The sequence below is a fragment of the Mchenga conophoros genome, linkage group LG16, assembly GCF_057382185.1.
Source record: "Mchenga conophoros isolate Kocher_MC1m ecotype Shallow Benthic linkage group LG16, M_conophoros_male_GT1.1, whole genome shotgun sequence".
Classification (NCBI taxonomy): domain Eukaryota; kingdom Metazoa; phylum Chordata; class Actinopteri; order Cichliformes; family Cichlidae; genus Mchenga; species Mchenga conophoros.
Window position 1 is genome coordinate 25,624,842 of NC_140541.1, and position 19,898 is coordinate 25,644,739.

General features: G+C 41.8%; 1 protein-coding gene across 4 annotated transcripts in view; it reads right to left on the reverse strand.

Annotated features, from left to right (window-relative positions):
- Positions 1-19,609, reverse strand: part of map3k13 (mitogen-activated protein kinase kinase kinase 13) — a 38,009-nt gene extending 18,400 nt beyond the window's left edge. For 2 of the 4 annotated variants that reach the window (XM_085249041.1, XM_085249036.1), the window contains exons 1-2: positions 19,529-19,609; positions 3,643-3,705 (exon numbers count right to left, since the gene is read on the reverse strand). The gene's annotated coding sequence lies outside the window, so the exon portion shown is untranslated. Of the gene's footprint in view, positions 1-1,306; positions 1,540-3,642; positions 3,706-19,528 lie in introns of those variants that run through there. The other 2 variants (XM_085249039.1, XM_085249037.1) reach the window with 2 other exon arrangements.
- Between the last annotated feature and the right edge of the window lie 289 nt (positions 19,610-19,898).

The following is a 19,898-nucleotide window of genomic DNA, read 5'->3' on the forward strand; positions in this document are numbered from 1 at the left end:
CACACACACACACACACTCACACAAAATACTGCACAACAGGGCAGTTGCTGCCACAACAATTCCCCTTGTGCTCTTTTAATAGGGACGGCCTGCCTGGCCCGACAACAACAAGGAGAGAGACAGACACACAAACAGTGACACCACAGACAAACATGCATATTGCAGGAGCCTGCCTGTGACTGACACCGTTATAATGGCTGAAATATGAAAATACACAAAGCCCCAGCTAAAAAAAAAAGAAAAGGAAAGAAAAGTGGGGCAAGAGACTCTAAGGGGACCAAGTGGGTGTTGTACTACATGTTCTTCCTTCTGCTCAAAAACAGCCTCTCTAGCACAGCAGAAAGCCCAGAAAATCAATACACATTAGTGCTCCTGTTATCTCCTGGCTTCATGCTTTCCCTGCTTGCTCTTAAAAACACAGCATGCATGTAAATCTAAGCAGTGAACCTCCCCCAATCAGCAAAGTCAGACACTCTGGAGAAAACCCCTCATAAACATGAATATCCAGCTTTTTATTTATTTTTTTTAATGCTCTCTTGCAAAAGGACGGCTGGATGTACGTACGCTGGAGTCGTCCCCTCCTCCACCTCCTCTCCTCTAAAGCCTGGCTGCTGGCTACTCATCTTGTGTAGTTACATAAACATGCTTAGTAGCAGAGGACAGAGGTGGGCACACACAGAGCTCTCCTGCTGCCAAGTAAATACAGAGGTTGATGTAAAGAGCTGCAGGAAAGTCGAACATGGCGAAGCGGGCAGGGGGACGTTAAATATGCAAGAGTTGAGAATGAGAAGCAGTGGAAGGAAAGTCAGTGTGGTTTGGAATGACCGTGACTGTACACAAAATACATGTGGCCCAGATAAGTCAGACTGAGGGGGAGTTATTTATCTATTTATTTATTGTTATTATTTATTGCATTTGCTGGCAAAAATAAAGCAGGTGAGGGCGGGTCTGTTGCCCTGTATCTTTACCTACATCCCACCTGTCCTTCAGAGGGCACAGAGAAGCACTGCATCAAAAAAAAGAAAAAAAAAGAAAGAAAAAACCCAAAACCCAGCAGCGGCGTCACCGCTGATCCTAAAATAGCTCCAGCACGCACCAACGCACGACTGCTCAACACACTCCTGCAGCACTGCTACTGAACAAATACTGACATGTGCTCTATACACACAGACAGACTCCCTGCAGATGTGCGATGTGCAAAAGAGAAAAATCATACCCATAAGCATGAGAAGGACAAGTACCTCCACATTACAGTGCTTCCACTCAGATGAACGGCAAAAGACATAGCATCAGCAGATTACTCACAGCAGACACGGCTCAGATTCATGGTCCTCTCTCAGCTAAGGCAGGGATGTGTGGAGGGGGGGAAAAAGCCGGGCGAGAGGAAGACCGAACTGACAGTCGGGATTCAGAAGAAAGGAAAAAAATAATAATAAAAGAACAGGAGTGAGGGAGAAGGCAGAGGATGGAAGATGACAGACATTCCTCTAACTCCTGCAGCACCTGGGCTGTGAGTGGGAGGGCGGCATAGTCACCAGGACGATGAAGACCTGCTCACGTCACACTTTTCATGAATGGAGCCGTCTGACGCAGGGAGGACGCAGCTCAAAGAGCAGAGGAGATGGGGGGGGGGCGGAAAGGGCGGAGCTTGTTGCACAGACTCAGAAAGGAGGAGGTGCAAACGGAGATGAAGAGGAAAGCAGAGGAAGAGAGATGGAGGAGGAGGAGGAGGGCGTGCATTTCAAAGCAGCACCAGCTGGGAACAGAAGGTTAGGCTGCGGTGGCGTCTCCGTAAGTAGAACAAACTGTTTCGGCATAGGAGAAAATCCTTTTGTACCAAATCAGTTCTTTCACGCCAATTGTGTCAAAATCACAAATGTCTGCAGGCTGGATCCAGTGAGGACTATCTATTTGTCATGAAATACTGCCCCCACCCCCCTCATAAAAGAAAATTGGGACAAAATATCTTGCTTTGCAGCGCCAGTGTCAAATAACAACACATGTTCTTATTTTTCAGGCTTTTAAATAGCATGAAGGGTTTGCTAAAGGTCACAATTAGCACAGCAGTAGAACATTTAGAAGCTGAAAGTCAGAACCAATTAAATGAGTTAATCTAACTAAACTGAAGTCAAGATGAAATAATCTCTAACAAAAAAGTGTTTTTAAAGAAATTAGGGACCACCTTAAACACACTTCACCAGTGTGTTTCATTAAATTTGCAATTTCTCCATTACAAAGTATTTTTACTGTTTAAATGGTAAGTTTTCCCCCAGTCTTTCTGTGTTTATAAGAATATGGAGTAGAAAAGATCCCTGGGATTATTGAGAAATATCAGCAGCATCACAGCTGAGCAGGGAGCAGTGCGGATTAAAAGCAATGTCTTTATATGAATATCTAGCAATAAAACAGAACTCTATGAAACACACATCAATATCAACCCACTCACATATTCAGACAAGATGCCTTTAAACCCCATTTACCCCCACAGGTGAGCAGCTGGAAGAGCCACACTTCTATCTGTACTCTCTAAGCAGACTTTCCTTCTCTCTTTGGCCTCAGATAAAGGAAGAGGTGATCAGTGTTGATGAATGAGATTTAGCTGAAAGCACAGAAGTATAATTTGAGCTTTCAACACAAAATAATAACTTGTGAATAACCCTGATTAATATCTTCCACACAGATCCGACGGCCAGGCTTGCTCCACTTCCTCAGTCACCTTCTAGAAGCCATCACTGGAAAGCAGCACTTCAAAATATCAGGAAAACTCAGTAAAGAACAATAAAGACACTGAATAAGGACATTACAGTGTACCAATACCACCTCTGTGATTTTCTCCTACAGAATTACAGTTAAATGAGGTCACATCCCATTCATTACACACATACACAGCTGCACTATAAACACATAAAACCACACAAGCAGTCAGAAATGTTCCTGTAAACTGTGGTCATGTGACTTCAATTATCGAATCATTATGACCATTATAACTAGCACGGGGTGTAAATGCTCTGCACTGCTGCTCTTTCTCTATATTACAGAATAACTGTTCCAGTACAGTTTAACTTCAGGTTCCTGCACAGGAGGCTTTATGCATGCTCTCCTCATTTACATAAAACACCTAAATCTACAGCTGAAATTATTAGAAAATGTATCAATTAGTTATTCTACAGGCAACAACAATGCAAAAAAAATTACTGAGTATCTACATATACTCAGGTAAACAAGATGGCAAAAAAAAGTCCACTCAAAGAACTCAGGGCACAGTTTCATACCGAAGTCCTTACTGCAAAGGCCAGGCAATTACCTGCGTGTCACTCACTCTCTCTCTCCTATCCACTCTATACTTCCCTAAGTAACAAAGGCCCAAAATGCTAAAAAATGTAATAATAATAGTAATAAAAAGAATAATCTTACAGCAGTAGGGGTTTAATAGCTTCAGGGCTGAAAAACTACGATAGTCAGAGAGAAAATAAAAAGGTCAGAACGTCAGGAGAATTGTTCTTTTCTCTCACCAAAAGGTCATCTATCGTCTCACACAGTCTCTGACACCCTCCCCTCAGTGGGCACCATCACTTCGGCCATTATACTGGTCAGCACATGCTTGTGACTTTGCACGTGTGTGAGTGTGTTCATTTACTGACCTGTCAGGTGGTTTCTGACCATCTCAGAGGTCTGCAGAGCGGGAACTGGATTCAGCTTCTCACCTGCAGCATAAACACACACGGAGCGGTGAAAACGGGGTTCGTGCGAGCAACATGTTCCACTTTAAAGGCTTAAATAAGGACAATGCACTGTAAGCATGATGCGCAATTGGAAATGCTGCCAACTGCAACATTTCCACAGTGACATTAATAAATCAACTCAACGGATGAGTCACCAGATGAGAACGACACCCCCCTTTCCCCAGACTGCTGAGGGAAGGAGGTGCAACTAGGGCAAAGACAAGTAGCGGTGGTGTATCTGTCTGTGAGTTTGTGTGTGAGGAAATGGCACAGACTGACACTGACTGCAGCCAGAGGGAGTACATCAAAAAAGACTGATAGAGAGGGAGGCCTGCGGGTGAAAGGAAAAGCTCGGGGAACAGATGATCCCCCGAGTGCTCTTGTTTCAGGCCAAAACCTCTGGGGAAGAGGATGCTGGGGAAGGGCAGCAGGAATGTAATGATGCATTGAGAGTGGGGGGGGTGGGGGTTGGGATATTGGAGCCGCATTGTCCAATCTCTATCGTAAAGCCACACCCCAGCAGGGGTCCCTGCCAGAGGAGGCAGCCTGGTATCCTGGGGCAAATAGAGGCAGAGGCGTCCAAACACTGCCTATAAATGGCGTGAAATGAGTCACGGTGCAGATGGCTGTGGATGTAAGCTCTGACATTAGGGAACGGTGAGTGTGTACTACTGGATTTGTTAAAACTGCACTTTTGTGATGCACGGTTTAATAAGTGATATGTCAAGCAGTCATCCCGCCCCCGACGGGAGAGAGAAAGTGAAAGGTATTCTTGCTGTGCGGGTAAAGATACACAAGAGTTCTGGTTAAATATTGACAAAAAGGGACTTTCAAGTATCAACGGGGAGCTGGAATAAAATTTTGGCTCTGTTTGTTTAGCGGGGACAACAAACTCTGCTCTAAAGCTGAAACTGAATTACAAAAACACGCCAGAAAGACCCCGAAACAGAAAGTCTTAGATCCGCTGCTTCAGTTGAGTTTAAGACATGTCTTCTATAAAATCCTCTAGTAAATAATGGTAAAAAATATAAGTTGAAATGTCTTTTCCCACAAAAACACAACCTACACTTTTGGAGCTTTATAATAAATACAGTTATAAAGTCATAGCATGATTACAGCCATTGAAAGCCTCTGTGTCTGTTTGAGCAGTGATATGTTCCCGTAGATTTATTGAGACATAAATTCAAATTGCTTTGTGGTGTATTTAAGGACACCACAAAGCAGCACAAAAACTTAAAACACTGTGAGTCAAGGCTAAAATCAGACCTTGCCTTTACATTTAAAATAATTGTCTCATTTAATTTCCTCCATCTAACTTTGCTAATAAGTCTTGAATTCATTTTAATGTTAATGTTCCTCAAACTGAAACTTTTGGTTCAGGTTTTCTCCTGAAATGCTCACAATTTTCATCTCAGCAATGCATGAAGCACAAATAAAAAGGTTACAATGATAAAGTCATTCAAAAAAAATTCAACAAGTACAAGACTGCACCATGTAGATCAAAGCAATGCACAGTACTTTACCAAGGTTCAACATAAATTTTACAACTAACTAGAGCTGGGCGATAGAACGATAACGATATGTATTGCGAAATAACTTCTTCTCGATAGAAAAATTAAACTATTGCGATAGACCTCACCGCTCTTGTCCTCTTTAAAAAAAAAAAGAGAGAACAGCCAATCCAAATTAAGTAGCGCAGAGCTGAACCAATCACAGCCGCAGCATCACGTCACGTGACTTGTTACGTACAGCACAAGTGCCAAGCCGCATATGTGTATTTGTTTAGGAAGCAGCCAGCCGCCGTGCCGCCGGGTAATGGAGGAAATGAGTGTGCCGACTAGAGAAAAATCAACCGAGCGTGACTGAAGGTTACCGACGAGAAAACAGATGATGGTTCCAACGCGGAGAGATTGTCGAACGGAAGAGCCATAGAAGTTCCGTAGTGTGAAGGTATTTCGGCTATTTCAAGTCTGACAAAAAACAGAGTAGCGTGCACTGTAAATTGTGCATACTCGTGCATACTCAATCTCTGACTGGAAGCGCTAATTCGTCATTCGGCTTTCGTCCGACTAAAGTAACTGTTAAAACTGTTTGAAAAGCTAAGCTATACAACAAGGAGAGATTGAGAATTTCCTTTTAGTTCTCAGTTTATTTGATATTGACAAAAGTTAGTCAATTTTGTCTGTTCTTCTGTAAAACAAATAAATATTTATTTCTAGAATTAATATTTTGTTTCGTTTGTTCCATTTTGAAACTTAAACGCTTTAGCGGCTGCCTTTTGTGTAGTTTGCAATATTTGCCTTTATTTATCTGAAAAAGTCTCATGTTCCTTAAGTACATCTACCCTGTTGAACTTATTATGGGAAATAAATATTTAAATAAAAACAAGCTGCTGATTATTTCACATTTTACTTGTGAGCAACGGCACATTTAAATCTTACAAATATAGTTATTTGGCTTATGTTGTGATATAGATCGTTATCGCCTGAAACGGAAAAAAAAAAAAAACATATCGTGATATGAAAAAATCTTATATCGCCCAGCTCTACTCCTAACACAACTTTGACCGTTTGCAGTGCCAGTCAAAGGTTTGGACACTCTCAGTGATACTGGAGTATTTCTTAGCCTTTCATTACATTGACTTGCATTAAATAATCACAGCAACAACTACTGAGTTCTTCAGTGACTACAGCAAGTTTAGCTTTCTTCACCAGCTCAACTTGCAGTGGGTCAGTGAAGTGTAACATGAAACTGTGCCTTCTTCCATATCATCTGCTCCTAGCTTATTTTTCTAATAACTGTTTGGGATAAATCATCAACAGCCAAGTGAGAGGAAAACTGAAGCACAAATTCACCTTTAAAGACACCCAGGTCAATGTGGGGCGCCTCGAATGCTTACAAACTTTAATCCTCAGCAGTGGCAATGTGCAGAGTCTGCAGTGGCTGTAGGACAGACCTGACCTCCCTAAGGGGGCCCCACCTGGCTCCATTCACTCCTGTTCCAAGCAGCTTACATGATTCTGTTTAAACAAACCTCATGACAACATTGCAACCCACTCAATGGAAACAAAGAGGAGTTATCCTTCTGATAGCAAACAAAGGAGGGGGAAAAAGGAGAAAGACAACCAGACAGCAGTAAATGGAGAAAATAATAATGATTAATTATAATGCTAATTTACTAACGTAACCAGGGAGCTCAACTTCCACTAACATCACAAATTGTTAAAGCTTTTATTTACACACACATAATGCCTTCAGTATGAATCTGAACAGAAAAAAAACAAGTTCAAAAACAAGTTCAAAATCCATCAATCCATTTATTCGCTTCCACTTTTCTTCTCACATTCACTCCTGCATTCATATCTAGGGCTGTGCGATATGACCAAAATCTCATATCCCGATATAAAACATCTATCATCCGATAATGATATAAATCACAAAAAATTTAATATTTTCTGTAAATTCTGCGAATCTCGGGTAGGTGCACTGTTTCCAGCTAGGCGTCTTGTACCTGGAGTCAAGTGTTTTAACCGATGCATGAAACTACACGTTTTTAGACATAGGTTGTAACGGTCCTTTGTGAGTAATTATTACACGGCGTGCTGCGGGGAAAGCCTGTTCTAACGTTTGAGTCTAAGGTTTATTTCTTAGCACCTGACGGCTCTTATTTTGCTTCTCATCCGTCAATACTCTGCATACTTTTTCACGTGATTGCGTTTACTTTGAAAATTCTCAACAGGATCTTGAGCTTTATTGTGAAAGGGTTATGTGGAAAATAAACAAGCGGACATGCGGTGGTTTTACCGTCGTTGTTGCTAATGACCACCCATAAAAACAGGCGCTTGTCCGTCTGTAGTGTGGTTATATTAAATATAAGAGAAAGAGAGAACTTTAATTAATATAGCCACTACAGTGACCATCAGAAAAATATTGTCGTAAACAGTTAAACGATAGCGTAAAATGAAACGATCCATATATATCGTTATATCGAACAGCCCTATTCATACCTATGGGCAATTTAGTATTTCTACTTAACCCCACTAACTGCATGTCTTTGGACTGTGGGAGGAAGCCAGAGAACCTGAGGAGAACCCACGCAAACACGGGGAGAACATGCAAACTCCGCACATAAAGACCCTGGCCTGATGGTGAAATTGAACTCAGCACCGTTTTGCAGTGAGGCAACAGTGCTAACCACCAAGGCTGGACACTGTGCTGCCGAGCACAACGTTCAAAATCATTTACAGCATTTTTCAATGAGCACATTTTACAACACACTGCATTTTTTCCTCTTGTCATGTAGCTGCACAGTTAAGTTTATTCTTGCTACAAATTATGTTAAAACATTTTAAAAAGTACTCTTCTGTCCAACAAATAAAAAGCGTATTTCAGTTAGTGAGGTTATGGTGATGACTTTCGTCTCAAGGGAAAATGATCAGATCTGTGGTGTCTAGCCTTGATTGATCGCCACCAAAAACCAAAATCCACAGCAAAAACTGTTTAAAATGCATAAGTGGGTTATCGTTTATTGACTTTTATGATAACTTTTATCATATCAGTGAAGCCCCTAGTTAAGGAAATCTAAAACAAGATCATGAAATCTTTCAGAGTACAGGATATCAAATGGAAGAAATAAAGAAGGACAAAAACAAACAAAAATCAATAAAGACGTAACTAGAGAATATTTGGGGTTTTGTACTCAAGTTGTATTCAATATTTACTACAACCTCCTCACATCCTGCGGCCTATTACTTGATTCAGTTTAGTACAGTGTTTCATACCTTGGTAAACAATAGTGACTATCATGTCAAGCTGTAAAATAAACTCACTGCACCATATGAGGACATACTTTCTTAACGACATTTACTTTCTATTCAAAGATGATTCTTAGTTCTTCTACTTATCAGGTCCAAAATGTAAATGTTCAGATCTATGGAAGATTATTCCTACCACAGAATTTTTCATTTATTTTTCTTTTTGCCGTTCTGGAGTCAAAACAAGTACGCAAGTTAAAATTTTGGGATATCTAACCTTAATTAACAATAACCCAAATTTTCAAGCTAGGTAAAGGTTTTAAATGCATCTAAACTAAAAACAACTCATTTTCCCATCCCTCAGATTTTTGTATGTTCCCTCCGCTGATTGCACAGCGAGAACAGTAAATGATAACAATCTGTCCAGTTTCTTTCTTCCTCAGTTTATAGACGTTTTGAATACTTAGACAACCTCTTCAAAATTTCCAAAGCAAATAAATTCACAGAGTCTGACCTCCGTTTCTCAGTTAACCTCATTCCAGCGGTTGCAGCTGCCTCCTGCTCCGCCTCCATCACCGGCACACACGAGGAGCCGGTCGGCGCTCCATGTGTGTCCTGGCTTTGCCTCCGAGTGCGACGGAGCTGTAAACCACACTGGCTCACCTCTGTTATGCACACTCATTACTATTTCACCAGCAGGGGAACAGCAGCACTGACAGCTCCTGTGTCCTCCACATTAATAAGAGAAAAAGCAGCATCGCGCACATAAGCTTACAGCGGTTTACCTTTCAACCTGCCAGCGCAGACACGCACACACAGCTATGATTACAGACAAACACTTCCATCAAAGTTCAGCATATTTACTTACTGTGCATGGAAAGAAAATAATGCAACCCATCGCTATCGCCACAAAAACCTCCACACTTAAGCAAACAACCACCTGTCATAAAAGCAGGGTGAACAAAAGCATTGTTCAGCTCCCCGGCAGATGAAAGAGAAAATCTTTATGTACTTCTCTTTATCAAGGATTACATCATTTCCTTTCATGAACACTTTTTATTATTATTATTTGGGAAGTCTTTAAACATTTATCCTCTTCTTCAGTCTTGTGTACGCATCTCTAGACATATTTAACTTTATATTTAAAAAGACTTAGCTTGAGCAGGAATTTATATTTGTTTCAGCCACAAAAGTAGACTTCACCCTAAACAGAGCTGTCATTAATACTGAGGACATAACATGAAGCCATGAATATCAGCGTTGGGACTGATGAGGGATGAATGGGTTTGCATAAACAAACAAATACTGGGGGTTCAATTTAGCTTAAATTTGACACGAGAGACATGAGATTGGTTACCAACTGACTTTATACATATACAGTTGTGTATAGAGTATTTACACCTGTGGGTAGGTGAGCATGCAAGCATTATATTTTCAGTAAAACTGCAGGAGACCTGAAGGACGCGTTCAAAGCATATTAGCAAAGTGATGCATTATGAACAAAAATCAATAAAGATATGTGATACAAGGTAGCTCCAGGTATCATTAGCTCAGTGGAGTAACAGTAAAGCTGTTTTCACACATGAACCAGCACCCTGAGCCTTTCAACATTACCCGTTGTAGCTGCATGTGAGAATACAAATGTGTTTAGCCTCCAAACTTCCCGAGCGTAAACTGTGTCTGACTGCAGCCGTATGAGCTATCTGTCCAGTGAAATCTCAGCGAGCGAGCATCAGACGTCAAAGCCAAACAGGAGTGGGAGCGCATCTGAGGTGGATAATTAGCTCTGCATGACCCGATTCGCCCGACACTGACCCAAGCTTTTGCAAAAACACAGTTTAGGAATAATCAGATTAAAAAGCAGATTTTTAAGTATTTGGAGGTTGTTTTTTTTTTGGGGGGGGGGGGGGGGTTTAAAGGAATGAGAGAAAAAAAGAGTAACCCCCAAACTAACATTTTAAATCATTTTTTCCACCAGTTCTTGTAGTAACTCAGTTATATTGTATACTCACACTACCCATGGTTGCTTTGTACCATGATCCTGCACTCACATTCTCATTTATAGAAGCTGTTGAAAGCTGCTCTCACAGGGCACAGTGAGGTTCATGATTTTATGCATTTTGTGCTTTAATTGTGTTTCACCCTCTCATGTGCCTTTTTGATTTGTTAATTAACACAATGATTTTCACAGGCATGCCCGAGTCCGGCTACACCACATCCCAGCTCCCCTCTTCAGTTTGCTGAAGTGGGTCCAGGCACGCCGATGCGACTGATCTCTCTGGTCAAACAGACTGGAATTTGGCGTCAATCATGCTTTCGCACTGTATGGATTGTTAACAAAACGACTTTAACTGCCTGATTGTGTAGTGTGAAAGTTTGTTATTAAAAAGCAGTGTTAACACTTTCACCAAATTCTTTTTTTGGTGGGGTTACGAATCCCATAATTTGTGGCCCAGGGTCAGCTCAATGTGCTGAGGATGTCAGATGAATCAAAGAAAAGACTTGCAAAAAAAAAAAGGATCTGCTCTGAGTGAAGCCCAATTCATGGTCAAACCTGTTTGGCCAAGATGGATGACAGGAAACAAGCCGGCCATGCTGATTGGTCAAATTTACAAAGCCTGCGTGAGTGAGGATGAGTGAATCCTGCCCACAACAGCCTCTGCTTCTGGGAGGCAGATAATGCTTGTGAGATTAACATCCTCAGCCCACCAACAGCCCACAGCTTGACCAATCCGTGCCGAGTGGAAATTACATAACAATGAGCGTTCAACACACCCGCAGGATTCTGCTGACAATCCATCTATGCTAGCCCCCTCCCCTCTTTATCATGATGATGAGTAGCAGCACATCCTCCCCTCCCAACAGCGTGCACCTGGTAATCCCGAGCGTGATTTGTGGGATTGCGTGCAAAGCCATAATACCAAACACGGCAGCCAGTCTTAGATAACATAACTTTTTGAAGGTTTTCCAGCCTTCTTGCCTCTAATTATTTCACTTAAAGAGAATTTCAGAAGTGGGACGCACAAAGAAGCAATGTTGTGTTCATTCAGACCCCACTTCCCTAGAAGGAATATAAAAGAGGAAAGAGTGCAGGGTTACAGTCGGTGGCAGACAGTGGTGGTCTGAGATTACAGCTGTGCAGCTGGGAGAGGATGCTGCTGCTGCTGCTGCTTGGTGGGGTGAGAGGTTAGAGAAAAGAAGTGAGGTCACAGCTGTGCAAAGGCAAGAGGAGACTTAAGGGCAAAGCACGGACATCATAAAGTACCCGTGCAAAATATACTGCATATATATATATATATATAAGTTACATTCACATCTGAATGTGAAATAAAGTGCAAGGGAGAAAATTCCACATTCCTGCACTCTTGTTTACCACTAATACATTTAATCTATGACATTACAACCAGATGATGGTCACCTGATGCATTTATTAAACATTACAATGTAATAAATGCATCAGCGGTAAAGCGAGACCGCGTGTGGAGTCGCATTTAATTGTTTTTGTAGAATTTTATTATGTGCGCAGGCTGCTGAAGAGTTACATGGTTAAATTACTTTTCTGTTAAACTAAAGGGTTAAGCAGCCACGCTGTACTTTTAGCTAAAATTTCATGTGAAAACACTGCCTAAGATGCTTTTGTGCATACACTGCATTATTAATATTGAGCTCTAACACTGCTGCTGACACCTTATGGCAACGGATTCACACTTTGAATTAGGTGATCAGTGACAGACGCTCACTGGAAAAGGAGGATGGAAAAAGCTCTTCATTTTGGTTGAACTAACACACGCTGCTGCCTGCGAGCTGCAAACACTGATAAAGCCTTCAGTTTTTTTCTTCTGTATCGTCAAAAATATCATTAGCGCAAATTTCGCTGGAATCCTGTGATATAATCTTGAGACTTTATGGCCTACCGCCAGTCTGTAAAATGTTTCCAAGCACCCTGATTTATCACAGACGTTTGGTTTCAGCCCTGAACACAACTTAATCAATTATATAGTTTCAGATTAATTAATCTGATAGACTGACAGTGTAAAAGTAGGACTGCACCAATGTTTAGTCCACCACGGCCCTGTTATTTCAAAATACGCAATTTCTGTTCTTTAGAAAAAAATTCTCACACCTTGGCAATTAGGGCCCAAAGGCTATTTACCGTTTTAAATTATTTATTGTTTTCTAATCAAAAAACAGCAAAAACATCGACTACTCCTATAGGTAAATACCAACTTGTTTGGCAGTAGGCAGATATCAGTCAATAAAGCTAAGGGTAAGGCTCAGGTATTGTTCCATCTCCACCTAAAACCTAAAAATATTTCATTTAAAAGCATTTAAAATCAACCACATAATAAATCAAATGAATAATAAATTATTTTTCTGCCATTCACCATCAGTAGGACATCCCAGTTTAGTCCAACTCTTCATCAATGGCGACCCAAACCCTGTGCAGCTGATTATTTTGGTGATTATCAGCTAATTCAATGCATCACTGTTCAAGTTAAAGAAAGAAAAAACACATCCATTGTTTTCTAAAATCAATATAAATATTTTTCAACATCTAATTTGCCTCATTTGTCATCATTTAGTGGAAATGTTCTTCACGTGGAGTTTGCTGCACACTTGCACTTTGCGACCAATTTTGAGGAATTATTCCTGTTGCATTGAGTGAGCGTTACGTAATCCGTGGGTAGCTGTGCATCGCTGTTATTCATACATTATTCTAAAGTTGCACACATCAGCAGTCGGAGGTGCTCGAACGCACTCGGCCTGTATGACTTGTGCATGTGCTCTGGTTCTTGCTCCTCCACTCGTGTGTGTTAATATGCTCCCCATGAGGCGCTGCAGGCTGTGGTAATTATAGAAGCTCAGCTAGCACACATATCACAAGTGAGATGTGCATTTAAAGCAGTGCACTTTTAGCATGAACACAGCCCTATATGCATGAACACAAACCAACGGATATACCGAAGATGGCTGTGCAGATATTAAACGTCGTGCTGACTGCCTTTTTATCGAACTCTGTAAAACAGTTCTCCTCTAAATAAGTCTCAAACTTAAACAGAGCTGACAAATGCACCTGTTTTCTTGACTTCATATTTCTTCATAATTTTAGCAGCAGAGTCTGGACACACTTGGGGTTCAGCAATGCTGCGTTAATCTACCCCCACCCCAACCTCACGGTCACACAACTGTAATACCCTTGCCCAAATATAAAGGGCTTAACCCACTTCTTAATAAAATCCCAGTCCTCACACACGCTGACCAGCAGGGCGTCTGCGAGTGTGTCAGATAAACTCTTTGGCAAACGATAACTCCATTAATGCCAACAGGGACAGACGAGCCCAGGAGATGGAAAATGATTACTTCCTTAACCACGCCGAGTCGTCATTATTGGCATTTAACAGTCTGATATAGATGTAAGGCGTGCCCGCTCTGCGTGTGCGCACAGCAGGCCAAGGATGGGATGGAGGCAGGGCCTGTGGAGTGCAGACATTATTATTACCGAAATGTCACTCAGAAAGAAAGGAAGGAAAGCAAGGAAAGGAGGAGAGGGCCTGAGGGTGGGCGAGCGAGTAAGTGGATACAGAAAGAGTGGGGAAAGAGAGTGACGGGGTGGCGGTAACACATTCATCTTCATATCCCTCTTTTAGCCCAACATTTGCTGTTTGGCTTTTCCACTCAACTGCTCTTCAATGGCTGCGCTGCCTGCAATGTGAGGGCTATTTTTAACAGCTGTTAGGCTTTCTGTCATGTTACCTAATCAAACCCACGACAAATCATATTTTTAATACAAATTTGAGAGATTAGGACATAAACTGTGTTTAATCCCACACTCTGGGAAATTCACTCGTTACAGCAGCACAAGGGACAGGAAGAAAAGGTGAATTAGAGAAATATTAGAAAACAATACAAATAGAAGATAAATAAATAGGAAAAATAGTGACAAAAATGATGATGATGAAGGACCACAGTGGAGGACTGAGCTCTAACAGTCTACTGCTATCAAAAGGAACCAAGACCTCAAAAGCAAAACAAGTCTGGACGTCTTCTCTGGAGTTTACAAAGTGAAACCAAAGACCTTGTCTCTAGTGGGAATCAAGTAGCATCAAGGAGCATCAAAAGTGTAATTTTCTGTGCTTTTTTTCCCCCTCACTTCATTTCAGCTCCACTGTTATATGGTGACTTCCGCACATTTGTAGTGTTTCTCCTCTGCTCCGTTTCACTGCATTATGATGAAGAATGCTACAGAGCAGAGCAGACACATTGAGCAAAGCAGGTGAGAGACAGGGGAAGTTAAGATATCTGACTTGTCAGGATACTGTTACAATGCAATTAAAGCTTCCAAGCAGGTGTTACTTAATCTGCACTTAGCTGTTGTCCACTGTTCTCCACTCAGGGCAATGCTTTTACTCTTCCCTGAGTAAAAGCACTTTTTTCTGCAGAATGGAGCAACTTTGTGTCTCCCCCCCATGACACAATTTGTAACCACATGGGGCTCATCAGCTTTATCCCTCTGTCATTACTACAGCCCTGCACATCACCTTGTTCTTGAAAATTGTTACCATTACACTTCTCCATTCCTCAAGCATCCTCTCACTCTCCAGGATCAACATGGTCAAAGGTTCTACTGCCTTGTCTCCCAGACATCTCAGGTGATAGGTATGTAATGTGGACCAACCACTTTTCATCCTTTTCACAGGCACATTGACTTCCTCCTTACTAATCCTCTGCACTTCCACCAAGGTCCCTCCACCCACCCTTCTTTTGCTCTCATTTTATTCACTTATCAGCTCCTTAAAGTCATCCTTCTATCTTCTCAGCACACTCTCCTCACTCGTTAGTCCATTACCATCTCCATCCTTAATCACCCTGATCTGCTGCACATCCTTTCCAGCTTGATATCTCGGCCTGGCCAATCAATATAAATCCTTTTCTCCTTCTTTGGTGCACAGCCTTACATACAACTCAAAAATGACTAAATATGTAGTTTTTATGAAGACAGACGAGTTTCTTTAGACATTTAACCCTTTCCAATGTTGGGAATTGCACCAGACGTATATAACCGTTCATAACTGGGGGTAGCACACTGCTGACAAGAAATTTTAAAAAAATACTTTAAATGCTACATCTTACGAAACACAACAATGAGCTTATTTATTAAGCCCGATAAGACACCGAAGCTGCTGCTATATAAATGTGACCCAAACAAGCAAAGCGAGTCTCCAGGGCTGGGATTAGTGAGCTCAGACCAGCTGCAAGGCTGCGTCGCTGCTGCTGCTGCTGCTACACATGTCAATTACATAAATGCAGCTTCCTGTCTCTGCGCCAGCATCGGGACCTTATTATGCTCTGCTGACGCTCCGCTCCACTCCACTCGGGACTCAATAGCTCAGATGCGCAGGTACTCTAGAAACAAACGCGCTGTTGTAATGCAACACTGTAACCGTGGAGACCGATGTCTTTAAGAAGACAGGATTTAAAGGTCGAGCCATGTAATCAAATCACTTTTTATTGTCACATCACATGTGCAGGCACACTGGCACAGCACATGCGAGTGAAATTCTTGTGTGCGAGCCCCACAAGCAACAGAGATGTGCAAACACAACAACACAAACGAGCAAAATACAAGAATGGCCAACCTGAAACTAATAAATATATGTACAATATATAATAGTGTATGCATTTCTGGATGTGTATACTAAATATTTTCCTACGTGTGTGTGTGTGTGTGTGTGTGTATACACATTTTTACAAATTAAATAGTAAAAAAATAAAATAAAATAATAATAATAATAATAATAATAATAATAAAATATATAAAATATACAGAGTTGAATATGTGCAAAACAAGTGGCATTTATATACAGTGTGGAGTGCATAATGTTGAAGTTCTAGTAGTGAAGCTGAGGTGTCTATGACGTGTTCAGCAGTCTGATGGCCTGATGGAAAAAGCTGTCTCTCAGTCTGCTGGTACGGGACCGGATGCTGCAGAACCTCCTTCCTGATGTAAAGCAGGGGCGGGCAGTTAATTTTTCCCAAGGTGCCACATGAGAAACTGGGACTGATGTGGAGGTTCACACCAATGAGCTGCTAACACCCACAACAGTCCCAGTTTCTCATGTGGCCCCTTGGGAAAAAACTGCCAATTCCTGATCTCAGAGATAATAAAGGAGGAATTCAGTGTTTTTGCTGTGGAAAAACATCCCAATTACAAAAAAAATATGTCCTGGGACAACTTTCAGGTGTGGATTTATAAACAGTTGGTGGACTAGCTGTACGTAGCACATCACATAGCTCCCTAATGTGTTTTGTTTTTGTTTGTTTGGGTTTTTTTTTTTTTTACAAACAATAAAAAAAGCTGTGTGTTAGAATCTCACTTCTTTTCATAAAAAGTTGATTGATGATTCTATTTTTCATATTAGAGAGGAATAAAGCCAGAAGGCAAAATTTCTGCATATTAATTTTCTGTCAGTTCACTAATCAGTCAGCTAATCTGTTCTGCATACAGCCCTTTAAACAACAGTTCCACCAACAGCTTGCAAGACAGGTGAAAATTCCAGGAAGTCTTTCAGGAAATTACACGTCACACCTATGCGAGTGCACTTTGTTGAAATGAAAAACAACCCGGTGCTTGTTAGTGGCAGTTTCAATGTCATAAAAAATATACTACAATAGCTTCAAATGGTAGATTGGCCCCACATGTATAGATGTGACACTGTAACACCACCTGAGAGGTGCAGTCTCCAGCTCGGAGTCACCTGGGGGGAGACCACATTTGGCTGATTAGTGTCGAGTGTGACCTGTAACTGCACCACAGACAGGCAGCAGTAACAAGGGAGGCAAAGCCATTAGTGACACATGTGGGCACTTACTGGAAACATCCCTCTCAGCACAATGAGGGTGGAACACAATGCTGCTGCTGCTGACAGCCCACAGCAGCCGTGGCTCACATGTGCGACGCCTTGTGCCGCCGACTGACTGTCAAAGCGTGTTGGCACAAATGAAGAACCCAAACGCTGTTGTGACATCATGAAAGACACATGAATGATGGCGGCTGATTTGTGTCAGATGGCTCCCGCTGCGCTGCTCATGGAGCGAGCGTGCAGGGTAAGAGGTCCACACCATCTAAAACTCAGTCACACGCTGCCAGTTTATTAGGCACAGATTGGTCCCGATTCAGTTTTAGGCAACACAGGCGCTGACGAGGGAGGCGATTAATTACTGACAAATACACATCCAAACAGTGTCCACAGCTGCTAAGGGGCACGCCTGTGAGGCACTTTGGTTAACATTTTTTTCACTTAAACCAATTTTATGGAGAAACTAAAGTGAGTTGATTGAGATCTAAGGTTGTCTTTAGGCTCTACTCATGGATAAAGTTTTAAAAGTAAATAAATAAATCCAGCATTTTTTTAGTTAACCTTCATCTTGCCAACTGGCTGACATGCACCAACACAAAGATCACTGATGAACTACAATCACGTTATACAGCAGTTCACTTCAGCCATTCACCTTTCATTGATTTCTGCTGAAGTTCAAAGTGAGCATAAGAATGGGGAAGAAAGAGGATTTTAGTGACTCTTAACATGACATAGGTTGTTGGTGTTGTTGTATTTCAGAAGCTGCTGATTTCCTGGGATTTTCCCACAACACCATCTCTAGGGTTGCAAAGTGAGCAGCAGATCTCTGGGTGAAAATGTCTCACTGATATCAGAGGAGAATAAACCGGTAGCTCTGAGGTGAGAGGAAGGTAACAGTAACTAAAACAGCCACTTGTTACAACCAAAGTATGCAGAAGAGCATCTCTGAATGCACAACACCTTTAAGTAGCTGGGCTACAGCACCAGAAGACCACACCAGTTGCCACTCAGCGAGCATCTCGTATCAGTGGTTCAGGCCGGTGGTGGTATAAGGGTGTGTGGGATTTACCACACTCACCACAGTTAGTACCTTTTTAGTACCAGAAGAGCCTCACTTAAACACCACAGTCTACCTGAGTATTGTGGCTGACTATGTCCGTCCCTTTATGACCACAGTGCACTCATCTTCTGATGGCTGCTTCCACCAAAATAACACACCGTGTCACAAACCAGTTCACTGTACTCAAATATATCTCAGTGTCAATATAATAGAGCACCTCTGAAGCCCATTAATCTGCAGTAGCAATATGACCAGTATCTGAGAGGAATGTTTCCAGCAGCTTTTTGAATCTATGCCACAAAGCATTAAGGCCTACCTAACCAGCTACTATCAACCGCTGTAAGACATTTATCCCCTTTTTTTTTTTATTAGCATGACTTGCAATTCTCCCTATGCTCAGAAGGCTTAACTCTAGTGAGGACCAACAAAACCAGCTACACATATTTCCCATCACATTATTAACAAACCACAAGCTCATTTAACTTTCATTGAATATGTAAAAAATAATTATTAGGGCTGGGAGGAATTAGTGGTGTACAGATGACAATTTAAAATAAATGATATTCAAAGTAAATAAGCACCAACCTGTCCCATCCTGTATCTGTTTCTCTCTTTAGCCACGTAGTCAAAAAAAAAAAAAAAAACTAAACTAAACAAAACTTCAGTCTGAGAACTCAATAACAAACATTTCTTCACCAGCCTCTATAATTTCACCTCCTCTCCTCAGCAGCCTGTAATTTCCTCCCTCTCCTGGGTCAAACACAGGCTCTCTGTAGCTCGCTATTTAACGAGATTGTGCACTTGGTTACATAATGACGGCGAATAAGAGCACTAACCTCACCTATACCTGCCGTGTGACTCCCGTCGCTTAAAACCACGTCTGTGAGGAAGCCACAGGTGAAGGTGGTAAAGCTGCTGAGGACCGGGAGCCGATTTGTGGCTTTGATTTCATTCATAAACACTTTCAGGACCAGTCGTCGCGTTAGACAGCAGTTCAGTGACAGCTGCCCCGGTCGGCACATTACAGCCTCATCACCCCACCAACAAACCAACAGACCGGAGCGTTTCTCTTCACCCTCTTCACACATTAACCTCCTCTCGGTAAATGTCCCACACACAACCCGGTTTCTTACCCTTCGGCGCTTCTCCGTCCCTCACACAGGTCCGCCTGTCGTCTCCGGGTCCATCTATTTACTGTCCACACAGAATGGTACGGTCTAGTCTTGTGAGCGTCACACGTCACTTCCGGAGCCTCTATAACCCGTGCACCTGTAAAGCTGTTCACGTGGTCAAAGATCGTCTATGTAGTGCGTGACAGCACAGGAACGTGAGTTTCTAATAGCACTGAAGGTAAAATATATGAATACATTTTTAAAAGTTCTGCTTTGTAATTACATCATAGCGGAAGACCACAAGCTGATTCATGTTACATGTGAATTTCTTTCTAAGTTTCTTTCTAGATAGATTATTGATCCATCTGTGATTATCTTGATAACTGAACTG